This window comes from Thunnus thynnus, chromosome 13, assembly GCF_963924715.1.
Source record: "Thunnus thynnus chromosome 13, fThuThy2.1, whole genome shotgun sequence".
NCBI classification, from domain to species: domain Eukaryota; kingdom Metazoa; phylum Chordata; class Actinopteri; order Scombriformes; family Scombridae; genus Thunnus; species Thunnus thynnus.
The window spans coordinates 5,439,059-5,452,887 of NC_089529.1; the positions used below are offsets into that span (position 1 = coordinate 5,439,059).

The 13,829-nt window shown below is 41.0% G+C and overlaps 1 protein-coding gene across 7 annotated transcripts in view; it reads right to left on the reverse strand.

Moving 5' to 3' along the window:
- auts2a (activator of transcription and developmental regulator AUTS2 a) overlaps window positions 1–13,829 on the reverse strand; it is a 478,003-nt gene that overhangs the window by 213,578 nt on the left and 250,596 nt on the right. The gene's annotated exons all lie outside the window — the stretch shown is intronic.

The following is a 13,829-nucleotide window of genomic DNA, read 5'->3' on the forward strand; positions in this document are numbered from 1 at the left end:
CACAAATTCTTTTACAAATTTTCCTTAAACAGTAGTTCAACCTGCATTAATTGATTGTTGTAACCCAAGACTCACATATTATCATCTTTAAAGGTTGATATGGTGACTGTATTAATAAACAATGGTTTATTTACACATTAAGCACGCACAGAACATCACGTTTCATTTTGAGCCCTGTTAGTGTAGGGTAGGTCATGTACAGTGGAAGCTTTAGAGCTTTTTCTGCCGAAAATAACTTCTTGCTGTATCTGAAAACCATATTATCGAGAGTGGAGAGACTATATGAAAAAACCCCAAAAAACAGTAAAGTGCGAGTTCTAAAACCAAAACAACAAGTTAAAGACACCAAAATGCTCTACAGATTTCAGGGGGAACTGCAGTGTCATGTGATGACTCTTCTCAGTTGTAGAGCTGGTCGTCCACTAATCAGAAGATCGGCGGTTCGATTCCCAGCTCCTCCAGTCTGCATGTCAAGTGTCCATGGGCAAGATATTGAATCCCAAATTGCTCCTGATAGCTGTGCCATCAGTGTGTGAATGTGTGTGAATGGTAATCTCCCTCTGATGGGCAGGTTGGGACCTTGTATGGTCGCCCTTGTACCCATTCAGGGTATGAATGTGTGTGAATGGGTGAATGTGACTAGTAGTGTAAAAGTGCTTTGAGTGGTCGGAAGACTAGAATACAAGTAAAGTCCATTTACCATTCTTCAAGCGACCTCTTCCAGATTACACAGTCATCTGACTCATTGTTAATAAAAAAATATTGAAAACAGCAGCTTTAAGAGTATGTACACTATCTTAAAACAAGGCTATATGTCAACAGGGGTTAGGGTCTACGGCTTTTCTTAAAAGTCAAGGGATCACTAAAGTGATTACGATTAAACCTGTAGTTATTCTCTGGAGATTCTATATGTTGCAGATTTCACAGATTTCAGTGTAATTTTGAGACATTTCACTCAAAACCTCAAATGTCAACCTCACGGTTGTGCGAGAGGAAAGGTTCAGGGGATCACCATAGTCAGTGGGGTTTATCCTCTGGGGACTATGAATATCTGTACAAAGTTTCTGTCAATCCATTCCATAGTTGTTGGATACAGTATTAGAGTTTGGACCGAAGTGGAGAACAAACTGACTGAGCAACACTGCCATTAAAGCTATGTCCCTCGCATGGCTAGAAGGTACATACAGAACATAAATATAGCAAATGACAAAATATTTTACTTTTTGAATGGTCACATTGAGAATATGATCAAAATGTGTTGTCAACAGTCTCTATAAAACACATTGTTTACTGGGTGGAAGCATGTTTAACTAGTTAACTTTTAGAACTTGTGTACTGTGATAGATTCATCTGCTGCTTGATGCAGATGTTAAGATTAACCATAAATTAAGCCTCAAATCTTTATATCAGCTTCCTGTGTGCTTTGTCATCAACACTTCCTGCAGATGATGTGCACCTGTCATCAAATTTTGATTCCTGGATCAGACCTACATTAGCAACTGGTTATTACCAAAGAAGAAAGACAGCTAGCCTACATAAACACTAGAATAAAAATGACAATTTATTGAAGGCAGAACAGCAAAAAGTCATTATGGCCAGATGAGATCAATACACTTTTATAGATCATATAACATTTGGCTACAAGTATCTTTGTGCCACTGGGAGCACATTTGTGGAATCAAGTACAATTATATTTAAGGTTACATCAGGATTTTATATTACATTGTAAAGCCAGTTAAATTTTCTGCTGTGTGCCTCAGGTTGTGCTGGTTCCATCACATTTGTGAGTGGTATTTTGTAGACTGTGAGGACTTTCACTATAATTTAAAATGCAAAGAAATATCGCTTTCTTTTGAATTTAAAAGTAATTTTTTTTATTCATGTCAACACATCTGTTTGCACTCCCTCTCCACTCTAGCATAAACATACATATCAGAAAATGTGGGGTTAGTTTGGTCAAAATATTTCTGATCTGATAAATCCATATGTAAACAAAGTCAGCAGAGAGGATGCAGGGTTTCAGCAGAGGGCAGCAGACTGACATCATGAGCTGGACCTTTGAAAAGCCAGTCGCCTACTGTGAAGGCTTAAGGACTAAAAAGGCCACAGCCAGAGCAGAGACTGGGCCACCCAGCCAATGTTTATATTCTGCCGCTCCCCTCAGTGCACAGGGCCCAGATCCCATACACACAACACTGCTGTGTATATAATCATGTCACCTTTGACTATGGTTTGAAATGTCTGCCAGCTAGAATGGGCTCCTGTATCCCACACGATTTAGCCAAATTTGGCAGCTCCTGAGTTAAACTGAGGCAACCGATCTTAGGACAGCAGTGGGTTATAAACAAAAGCGATCACTCAACAACTGTGTTAGCATCCATGGAAACATAGTCTCTCTTGGCCAGATGTTTGCCCAAAGCTTTGTGCCAGTGCACGGAGGTCTGGCAGAACCAATCAGTGTTGTGGAACAAGGGGGAAACATACATTCTGCTTTGACTGCATGTCTTACATAAGTAATGCTTATAAAAGTGGGGTTTAACCGAGGGATTGTTTGGTATCTGTCCAACATAATGTCTGGGGAAAACTGTTTTCCTGCTAAGATATGCAGTATGTACAGTCCCAGCCAAAGGTTTAGACACACCAGTGTGTATATAAGAGGCAGGTGTTGTAAAAGTAAAACAAAAAGCTTTTATACAGGATACGGCTGCCCATGACATCACAAATGCTTTGATACGGTTTCTACAGCTAATTGTTTTGTCACGTTTTTTTATCCCTCCACAGATTAATGCAGTATTATTGAATCTCCTAAATGTTGTGCTCATTAAAAACTTAAGTCAACTCTGAAAACAAAATGTGTTTGATATTACTACGATGCAGAGATCACTTTCTAGTAATAAGTAATAGCTAATTGTTAATTCTTGACAAGAAGATCATTAAAATGTACTTAACGACTAAAAACGACAATGTCAACTTTAATCAACTAAGAGATAGCAGCCATGATGTGAGAATATTACAGAACATTAAAATAACAGTTTCAAAGATGCAGCATTGATCATTTGTGCTCCTTAACTGAAGCTGAATGCAGCAGTGTAGAACGTTGTTAACAGAGAATCATGGAGAGCAGAGAGGATCGCTACGTTGTTTTTTCACTTCACTGCAGAACCGTCGATACCAGAATCAAATAATGTCAGTGCAACTCTGACTACCGGTGGCTATAGCTTATTAAAGGTGCAAATCTGCTGTTGAAACAGCATATGGGGATGAAAAGAGCAGCACACAGTGGAAGTGTGTGAGGAATAACATAAGTCTTATCTAAACAAACTTGATTAAAGTTAAAGTTGTGGTAACAAAACAAACCAAAAAAAATGGATTATCATGGTTAACAAATAATATTACAGTTGAGTTGAGGGGATTACCGTCTCAAAACTCCAGATTTCCTCTTTTTGAGTAAGTGAGAGAAGTCATTTGACAGAACAATATGGTAACAAACACTTGTGTTGAACTATATAGCTTTGTTTGGCAGGTCAGGTCACATGTACAGTATAACTGCCACTACATGAGCTGTTGTTGGCTGAGTGATTAACAGTTCATTAGACATGTTTCAGGTTAAGATGGGAGTCACCACGATTCTTAAAATGAATGTGGTGTCATTATGATGACACTTTAACCTGGAGTAGTTGTGGAATTGCTGTCCTGACAATATACATGTATTACAAATGTGGAATCTGTGCCACCAAAACATTTCTGTTTCATTAAAGTCAGAAAGTCAAAACAGATTTCTTGGAATAGACACAGAGACTGTACTGACTATTTTTGTCTGTTCTGCCCAGCACTCTTTAACCCTTTCCTCTTCCTCTTAGCATCCTTTCAGTTTGGATTCTCTTTTCAGAGGCCAACTGTGAAGTCTTGTCAGGTGGGCTTATCTACAGTGGTTGGTCTAATCAAAAGAAAAACAAACAGCAGGTTTCCTAGGCTTGGGCTTGCTAGGGGCCAGGTTGGTGTTTTGGTGTGTGGGATGCTGTATATCATTTGCCCCACTCCTTCCTTCCCTCTCTCTCTCCCTCTCTCCCTCTCTCTCTCTCTCTCTCTCTCTCTCTCTCTCTCTCTCTCCTTCTCACTTTCCACCCTCCTCATGTCACCCACGGGGAGCCTGTAGTGCTGTAATGCTAAGTGACAGCCTGACTGCCTGCTCACTTCCCACACACATGCCTACGCTTGGCCACATCCCCCATGGCCATCGCTGTGCCCGGATAACAGGGCTGCGAGAGCTCAGAGGGCTGAAATCCAAAAAACATGAGAAAGTAGCTGGGAGTATCATTCCACTGTCTGGTGTGCATTTAGACACGACACAGAGGCTTAAAAGATGAAGCCGGTGCTCTGGTGATAATGTGTTAAGGGCTATAAAATGTACACTTGCTGATGATTATAAGGTTATCTTGAGATCCTTTTGAAACTCTAGTTAAACAATTTAACATCGCATGCAAAGAGATCATATCAAAACAATTAACTTCAGGGGCAGCAGAGTGGAATAACACGAGGTTAAGGAGCATTGTTTCCGTATGAATTTATCACTAGCAGGCAGGAGGGGAGAAGAAGGGAAAAATATGTTTTCATGCTCTAGTTTTTGGACAACTATCTAATACAGTGATGTGTCTCGAAGGTGCGAGTGGTTTGATGATACGTTTCCTTTTGATTTCTCCTGTGTTGAATACCTCCTTCCCACAGGGCTGAGAAGAGAAGCAGCTTTAGAAGTCTACAGAGGCCCTGGAGCTGCCTGCCTGCACAGACACTTCCCCACTGGAGGCACTGCTTCTCCTGGGGGTTAAGGGTGTATATGTGTGTGTGTGTGTGTGTGCGTGAGAGAGTGTGTGTGTTTAGTATGAACATGCCTGTGTATGCCTACTTGACATCAGCGGCTATAAAGGCTCATCCAAGTGTGTCTTTGTGCATAACACATGTGGGCATGGGAGTACATTTCTGTGTTTGTCTGTATTCTAGCTTGCGGGAGGCTCCGCTCCCTCTCTTTCTCTTCCAGCTACAGCAGCCCAGATGTTCAAAACCCCCGAGCTACTACTCCTCAGCCCTGCTCCAATTTTCCATTAAACCTGCTGGCACGAAAGAAGAGTGAGAACGAAGGAGGAAACATGGAGCCCTCCTGCAGAAAAACTTTCTCCCGACTTCCTTATATGCTCTTAGAGGTTGCTTTAATCTTTTAAAGTCTCGGGGGCTACGCAGCTATGTACTGTTAAATGCAACACAGGCTCCTTACATAATCAAATGTAAGGTACGAGAAGAGACAAAAAGAGAAGCTGTAGGAGTAATCTAAACCTGTGTAGCAATATTTCTTAGTTTGTCTCCCCTCCAGTTAGCCCCTACCTGGATTAAGAATGGTTAGTGAGAGAAGGAGTTTCATGACCTGATTATGTCTGCTAGTCTTAGACCTCCTTCTCCTCTTTTCTCTATAATAGTTCTGCACGCACGGAGAGGCAGTGGTCCGACATGGCACGACACAGTGCATGTTTCCTCTCTTCCTCTCCGCAGGCTGTATTGGCCAGCAACACAAAGGCCATTTCCTGCTCTCTACACACACACACACAGATATAAGAGTTGAAGCTGAGTCTCTCTGATGGCCAGATAATACAGGCCCAAGTCCCATCTAGGCCACAGCCAGGAAATCACGTTAGCCTCCCCCCCCCACCCCTCCTCTTGCTAATACTGGGGATTATGGCACCAGGCTGCCTGGCACAAATGACTTTTGCTGTAAAGCAGTGGGGCAACTTGTATTGAGGTCCATGTGGTGCAGTAATAACCTGAATTTCCTCCTTTGGGAGAACTGTGCACTGACTGGCAGGAGATAAAATGTACAAGATACGTTTATTGTTTAAAAAAAAACACGTGTGCAGTGTGATTCAATAAGGATATAGAATTAATTGATTATAGAATTAATAATGGATCATCTGCGCCTTTAAAATACAACAGTATGACCAGTTGGGCTCATCTAACAATGTCAACAAGAAGAGCTATAATAGAGATGAAGGATAAAGGAAGGCTGTCATATGCTCGTTTTTCCACCACTGCTTACATTCAACACATTTTTTGTAAATACACAAGTCTCCTTGTACAATGTCTCTAAGCAATAACTGCTTCTAGAATTATAAAATTCTCAGAAGTGTGTAGTTTCCATCATATCTGTACAAATACATTTATAATTCTCATTCATTTCAATAAGAACATTCAGAGTACAAATTATTATAATCAACACCACGTCTGAGTCTCAGAAGCAAAAGACAACATGCACATTCATGATCTTCCAGACCACAACTGCACTGGAAAAGTAAAATAACTTGCAATGAAGAACCTCAGCTATACTGACTTCAATTATTATGATTATAACTATTATCATTCTGCAACAACTGAAGCAGCAATACAGCCTCACAACACGGACCAAGAAATCCTTGCAGAGAAGTATGAGAAGAATTTTATTTTTCAAAAGCTTGATTTATAACGATGTTCATTAAAAGCTCTCTGTAGCCAACCAAAGGAGGACAAGGACAGGAGGACACTGCTGGTGCATTGTCGTATTATAAACCAATAAGCACATCGCTGACATCATCGGAGGATAGTCTGTTTCTGGCGTTGTTCAAAAGGGAAACAGCAACATCGTGTCCAGTGATGAAACTATTTACCACACAACTGATTCAGAGGAACAGACTGATGACCCCTGTCATCATGGGTTTACTGTTTATTCACCTACTCTGCTCCACAGGTAGCTTGTTAGCCCAACTGGGAACACCTAGAGCCGCTGTTACCAGGTGATAAAGCCTGGCCACAGCTAGCAGCTTCTCTCTCTGCTCCTCCCTACACACACGTTTGGGTTTAGATATGTCGCCTTAGTTATTTCTTTTGCTTTCATGCACCTTGCAACACCTTCTTACACACACACACACACACACAGACCACTGATCCCACTGACTTCCACGCCTCATACCTTAAGCTTTCAGTCATCTCCTTTAATTTGGTTTAACTTGTTTAAATAAATATCTTTTGTTACATTTTGACATGGTTTGTCTCTCTATTGTTGCAGCCACTTAAGCTGGGTCATAACACAGACCATGCTCATTTTGTGCAGTGATAATGTCCCTCACCGTCTCTTTCAGATGTAATGGAGATTTTGCAAGCAGAGCAAAGATGCACAATCTAATGTAATCCAATCTAATCAGTATGGAAACAGAATATTTATGTGTCTGTATGGACTGTGTGTGTATGCAGGCATTAGGAAGCACTTGTGTGTCTATGTGACAGCTATTGAGTGTTGAAAAGCACTTGAGCGGAGGGAAGAAATTTCAAACACCATGTGAGGAGCTTGAGCACAACTGTGGGTGACATGATGATTTAGGTTAAGAAGTCACACTCTCTTTGCTACTTGTCTAAAATTGCCACAATAAACCTCAATAAACCCCAACGGAAGAGTATTTAAAATTAGTTATGGTTAAAGAAATTAATCATTCTAGGGATTTTTTTCATTTCATGGTAGAGGTTTCTATTCTCCACCTGTACAGTTCATAGTAAGGAGCTGTTTTGTATGAACTACATACCTGTGAGAGCTGTGCTGTCTTGTAGTGTGTTTACGTGTAAGCATGACCTTGTAAAGGCCTGCAGAGATAACTACAGGTGGATGCCAGCATGCAAAAAAACACATTGCAAACACAGAATTACACACACACACACACACACACACATACTGTCTTGTCTGAGTACCAAGCCAGGACTTCATTTGGAACTCATTTCCAAATACAAGTCAGCGGGCGATTTGGACAGGGGTCCGGTTGAGGAGGGGGAAATTAGGCTCCAGAGAGAAATAGGCAAGAGAAAAAGGAGGGGAAATGATTCCATGTTCCAATGACTTTCAGATGCATGAACCAGTGCCAGCTCCATGATGTTTTAGTTCACCTCCTCCCTGCCTAAATGCCTTTGCACGCATTCACCCTCTCCTCTCTTCTTTGAGGGAAGCGGCCCACAGACCCAGCTGTCCCAGCATCAGTCGGCGGATGGATCAGATGAAAGCAGGAAACAAGAAATAAACACAGACTAATTGCTCACAGACAGGAGAGACTTGGGACAGGGTGAGTGGTGGGAGTAGGGGTGGAGGGGTTAGGAGTTGTAAGGCAAAGGTTCAGAAACAGGATGGCTGGAAGTGGGGTCAGAGCTTGGACTGCTGCTGGGATGTCTGATGCTAGCCAGAGCCCCAAATCTTTTGCATGTGCACCTTGAACGACAACACCTCGGAATGATTACCAGAAAAACAGATGAAAATCACAGTGCGTCATGAGAAACTAAGTCAAGGAACCTGCTGGCAGCCAGAGACAGAGCGCGGAAAGTTGTTTAATCACAACATGGATTTCATGTTAATAGCATCCTTTCACTGTTCACTTCAGAACCCACACAAGATAAGAAAATAGCTCTACCCAGGACTATTAAAAAAAAAAAAAAAAAAGTATTGAATGCCGACACAAAGACTGGATCAGTTGTTGGGAGAAAAAAAGCTCCTTCAACATCAGAATCCTTGTTACAACAATGAACATGCTGACATTTTGCTTGCTTTTGTTGCATATTGAACAGTGTTGTGTATAATGATATGATGGACGTGACATGATTACATATGTCATAGTACTGCATTACTTGTCTATGGATAACTTTAACAGGTTTTAATGTGATTCAAGTATGCGTCTGTGTTTTGAAGAAAAGATCAAAGTGGAGCAACTGAATCCACACAAAACATTGACACTGGCCTTAAAAAATCATAATCAATATCCGTGTTATAACACATACTGCATACAATTACTGACTTGTGGCCTATGAGGTATTACTTTGGCGATGTGCATTCCAGAGTACACACATATGGGCGCCTGCACACACACACACACACACACACACACACACACACACACACACTTTCAGGCATGGACACACTTTTTCCAGCTTAAATTTTCTACAATAATCTCAGGCTGGGAAGATGGTATAAACTAAGCCACATGTGCACTAGAGTCTGGTGTGATTAGCCAGCTGTTACAAACTGAGTGGAGACAGGACATGGACAGTGTGGACTCGGGTCAGCTGCAGCTCAGCCGCTAGACAAATCCACATGTCATACTCATTAACATCAGGGAGGAAAAAAAAGTCTAACGTGCCAATTCAGATCTCTAAAATAGTCTTTTGTATTATTATTATGTTAAATGCAAAAAAAAGACTATTTAAAAAGGTATATACTCTATGTGATGAAGGCCATAAAGCAGTATCCACATAGTTCAGTCTCCTATTATGAAGCAATATCACACTGACCTTCAATAACTCTATAACAGATCAAATGATACTCAACTGGAAAATGACCCACCTCTGTAAATCCTCATGTGATTGTTCTCTGTGTATGTGTATGTGTGTGTGTTTGCAAAAGTGTGTGCAAGTGTGTCTCTTGAAGCCAGACAGAAATATCGAGGGGATTAAGCACAAGCTGTTGAACAAATCTACTGGAGCAAAGAACAGAAAATAAAAATGCAATATCATAATTAGAAGCTTGAGTGGGTGGGACGAGTAATGAAAAACCAAACAGTCCCGGAGAGATTTCTCTGTACTCAGTGTGACCTGCTGCACTGTACACTCCAACTGGGCTTTTGACTTCCATCAGGGTTAAGATATCTCCAGCATATGAGTTTTTTTACTTTGCAATTACTTAATTTACTAATAAGGACAATAATAAACTGTGAGTGATGACCATTCATTTCTGTTCACATACTGTAATTATATCTCAGCCTTCTTTATTCACATCTTTTAGCAAGCCCTGTGTTGCTTAATCTTTAATCTTAATCATCTGCTGCCAATATCTTGTATTTCTTCTGTAAAATAAACACTCGGTTACAGTAACATAGTGACAGCCAAAGGGTCACTTCCCTATTGGATAGAAGAGTTTGCACACAGCTTCAAAGGCACAGTAAGATGCAAGATCTTAGTTTAGTACATTAACATGCTAATATTTTTGAATTAGCACTAAACACAAAGTACAGCTGAGGTGATTTGTTATTAGTTTTGCAGGTATTCCGTCATAAGCCAAAATATTACAATTTTTGACCGGATGATGGCACTGACTGAAAAGTCAAGGCATCACCACAGTTATTACAATTCATCCTGAGAGGAACATATGTATGTCTGAATCAAACTTTATGACAATCCATCCCATAGTTGTTGAGATATTTCACTTAAAACTACAAATATTACTAATCATATGGTAGACGTTGAGCTGTTTCCCTGGATATGGGAAAAATCTGACTAGCTGGTAGAGCTACAGGTAAAGTCAGGGGATCATTAAAGTCTTTAGGATTCATCCTCTGGTTGCCATGGATATCTCTACCAAATTCCATGCAATCTCTCCAATAGTTGTTGAGATATTTCAGTGTGATACCGGTGAGTGAGAAGGGGGAGAGGTGACAGAGTCATTAACATTACAATAGGTATGAGATAGAGCCTTCCTATTATCTAATCCATGACCCTATTTGTAGTAATTACAACGTACAGTAGTATATGAGCCAAATTTGAAAATTGTTATGTAATTCATAATTTGAGGGTGTGTAACCTTTAAAGGGTGTGATGACATGTCCCATCTAGTCGTGGCAGCACAGACTCAGCCACGTTGCATGCTTTTTTTGCTCCCTATCAATTTTGGCTGAGTAGCTATGTAGGTACAATGCAGCCACTAAAATCCATTCTGTTGACCTCTCTCTCTGTTGTTTTTTTCCATGGCAGAGGATAAGTCAGCATGGGACCAGAAGATAATCACCTCCCAGCTATAACATTCATGATTCCAGAGCATGGAGAGGACGCGCGCTCATTCCACCGTCCATTATTAAAAACTTTGAAACATGCCTGAAAAATTGACTGCAGGCCATTACCCTATGCTCCTTAGCAACAGCCATTACTGTGGATTGGTGGAGGATGGGCCACATCTCTTCAAGAGGGGCGGGGAGTACAAATTATTGATCGTAACCTGTGAACTACATGTGTAGCGTTGACAGGGGAAATGCATCAAGGCAGGGGTGGGTGGGGGGTGGGGGGTGAGGATGTACAGGGAGAGAGAAGAGAGATATGCCGTACATGTCCTCTGACTCGTTCTTACATCACTCGCTTCCAGAACACAAAAACAACAAAACATCACAACATGCACACACAAACACATATGCACTCTGCATGCTCCCTGGCACATATTACACCCTCCCCGCTGCTTGGCTTGTTTCTTTCCAGCGTTTCTTCTGACAGTCTTGTGTGTACGTGTATTGTATAGCTGGAGGGGAGTCAGAGAAGCAGCACATGCAGCATAAAGGCATCAAAGGAGCCATCTCCACCCCAGCACTTAGCAGGTCAACTCAAAGAGATAGCAGCGAGCCAAAGACACTTGAATCAAGGTTAACGGCAGCTTGGGGGTGGGGTGGGTGGTGGTGGTGGTAGGGGGGGCTATCAAAGTGATCTAAAGCACAGTTAAAAGGAATAAAGGTAGAGACTATTACAAGTGCCATATTGATCTGTGTGAACCTCACCTTTTGTGCAAAGACAAATCTCTATTTCAACAATAATGATGGTTGCTCTTAACCCTTCTGAATAAGGGAGGTGTGTAATTTTATTGCATCACATTGTATCATGGAGCTGAAGACTACACTGGAACTCAACACTGTGTATTCAAATATGAACTGCATGTACTGTACTGATAAATACCTCTATGAGATGTAATACTGTAGGGATTGAAAGAAGTTTTCTTGGTGAAATAAATTAAGAACAAAATGTACTAACATCAAACATCAAACTTTTCCTTTACTCCTGGTGAAGTGGTTATTAGGGCTGGGTGATAAATCAATATGATTGTCTATTGACTTTTAGTGGAATCTTATGACGATATGATCAAAGAATAACCCAGATAGTGGACAAATATTAACATAACTTTGCTGAAATTGTTCAGTAAAGGCGCTGAAAACACAAACAAACTAGGGCGGTAACAAATTAATATTCATTATCAATTAATCTGTAGAAATTAATTTCCAACAAGCCCAAGGTGAAGTCATCAAATATCATGTTTTGTCCGATGCCCAGGCCAACACCCCAAACCTGAAGTAAGACAAAGGAAAGCAACAAATCCTAACAACCACAGCTGGAAATATGACTTTAAAAATAGTTACCTCATATTTCTATCAATCAACTAATCGTTTAATCACCTAATTACTTCAGCTCCAAAAAAAAAACACAAACCTCATATATGACTTGTACATTTATGACATGACATCTGATATAACAATCAGAAAGGAGCTGAGAGCTCTGCAAGCAATGAAGTAACTTCATATTTCACTTAGAAAGTGCAAATGTTGCAAAGTGGATATAAATCACCACATTATTTCAAAAATATAGCCATTAACTGATCACTCAAATCCTTTCCCAACGTTAAAAATATGTCATTATATCAATAACAGTATTTTCAGAGATGTCAAGCATCTGTAGGGACTCTGTAGATACCTGCGTCAACAAGAAGATTTCAGCAACTGACAACAATCAAAAGAATTTAGTTTTCCATGGTAACATTTTTCGCTTATTATACCCACTTAGCTCTGAAGTGTGACACTCAGACACACAGGATATCTGCTTTATACAGAAGAGTCAGCCTGGGCTACACACACACATACACATTCACATTCAGCCTTCCACACTAACAAGGCTGTGTCCTCGCAAGTCGATCCCTGCAGAGTGGCATATTTTTGCTGGAGAAATGACTGTTGTGTGTGTGCGCTTTGTGTGGAGAGAGCCCTGCATAGTACCGATGTGCCAATGTATAATAAGCTCTGCTTATTTTAGCTTCATTATCGCCGACCAGCTCCCCTGCATCTGAGAACATCACAACAAATTGGCTCTGAGATAGACCGTAATAAGAGAGTAAGAGAGACAGAGAATCTGTGTTTGAGTGTCTTTCAGTATGTGTGTGTCACTGTGCCTCCATTAAACCAGGCACACAGAAAACTCACATTGGCTTGTAGGCTAAAATCCAGAGGTGTACGCTTTCATGGAAATGCTACTTTGTTCTGAGCATGGCCTTTAAAAACGGACCATTTGTGGGTAATGCTGGCACATTTTCAAAATTGCTATGCATTGCCAATTGCCCCCTTTCTACTGCTTTCTACATTACAGCTGCTGACCGGTGGATCAGTCACACTGCCTTTGCCCTGGCGGAACTGGAAAAGGCCAAAGCTAAGCCGTGCTGCGCTACATTGCAACCAATTAAGAGGGAGACGAGAGTCAGAAATAACACAGTCTGGGCAGTATGCAGTAAAAGGAGAGCTCTAGTGGTAAAACTAGCACATCCTAAATGAGACTCTTCCATAAAAAGGGGTCCCAGGCATTCTCCTTAACTAGCAGCAGAGGGTGCCAGCACATCACAAAAATACCCCAGCATGCCACACATTCCACACAACTCCAAGTCCAGTTTACTAATCTAAAAATACCACATAAAGACAGACAGAGACTAGGCCCGTTGCTGGCATACTGCTGCTGTGCTTTTTCCCTTTCTGCTCAGGATTCAATTATTCCATCTTTCCTGGCAACCACTGACAGCTATGTCTGGGAGGGGACATGGTCTAGACATGCTGTGTTCATTCCAGGAAACGATATAATGATGTTTCAGATGGTGTCTTAATATCATAAGCTCACTGTTAAGGGATAGTTGAAACTTTATGAGAGGGTAGTTGAGGCTGTGGCTTCCAAACAAGTTGTGAATATCATTTGTCTTGAGGTTTGAGGCTACCAAC